Source organism: Opisthorchis viverrini, assembly GCF_000715545.1.
Source record: "Opisthorchis viverrini unplaced genomic scaffold opera_v5_64, whole genome shotgun sequence".
Classification (NCBI taxonomy): Eukaryota; Metazoa; Platyhelminthes; class Trematoda; order Opisthorchiida; family Opisthorchiidae; genus Opisthorchis; species Opisthorchis viverrini.
This window is the reverse complement of record NW_008751720.1, coordinates 469,956-470,609: the sequence shown is the minus strand read 5'-3', so window position 1 is coordinate 470,609 and position 654 is coordinate 469,956. Positions and strand designations below refer to the sequence as shown.

The following is a 654-nucleotide window of genomic DNA, read 5'->3' as shown; positions in this document are numbered from 1 at the left end:
CCATAGAGTATTTGGAAGTCCATGCGAGTAATACGGGAGAAGGTGCGTCGGATCATCCGTAAAATGGCGAATGCCTTTCGGGCCGATTTCTCTTGGTGCAGTGAGAAGGACAAATTTGAGGAGACCCAGATGCCCAAACCTTTTTTGGCATCTATCCTCATGATGTTTTCTGGTCCCTTTTCACTATGCATAACAAGGGCATTCGCTGATGTAGTGGTCCGTATGGTTCGCAAACCTTGGAATGTGACTCCGCTGCGATACATTCACCATCAGCTTGCTGCGCTGGGCAGCTGTGAATGGTTTTCTCTAAGCGGTTTCAACCGGGTCGTGATAACACGAACATCAGCACACACAGTGTCAGCAACGGACGAAAGCGGAATCTTGGACCTGATTGGTCCGTCTGATAGCACGTGAACCATAGACTCATCGATACACAAGGTCGAGGCCTTTGCCTATAGGCTTATAGGCTTCCCAGGTTTGTTTGTTGTTCTGGTTCAGAGTCTTCCCCACACCGGAAGCTTCAAGTACAGGGACAGTTAAAGACTTGTTGAGACACCTTCGGATCCTGAAAGAAACGTCCTCCACACTGGCAAACCATTTACACTTGGTGTTTCGTCAGTCGCTTGACGAAGGCCGCCTTCCCCCTGCTTGGAA

The 654-nt window shown here is 49.4% G+C and overlaps 1 protein-coding gene across 1 annotated transcript in view; it reads left to right on the top strand.

Moving 5' to 3' along the window:
- The window catches only part of T265_04078 (hypothetical protein), a gene marked incomplete at both ends in the record, with an annotated part of 2,610 nt that overhangs the window by 545 nt on the left and 1,411 nt on the right, over window positions 1-654 (top strand). The gene's annotated exons all lie outside the window — the stretch shown is intronic.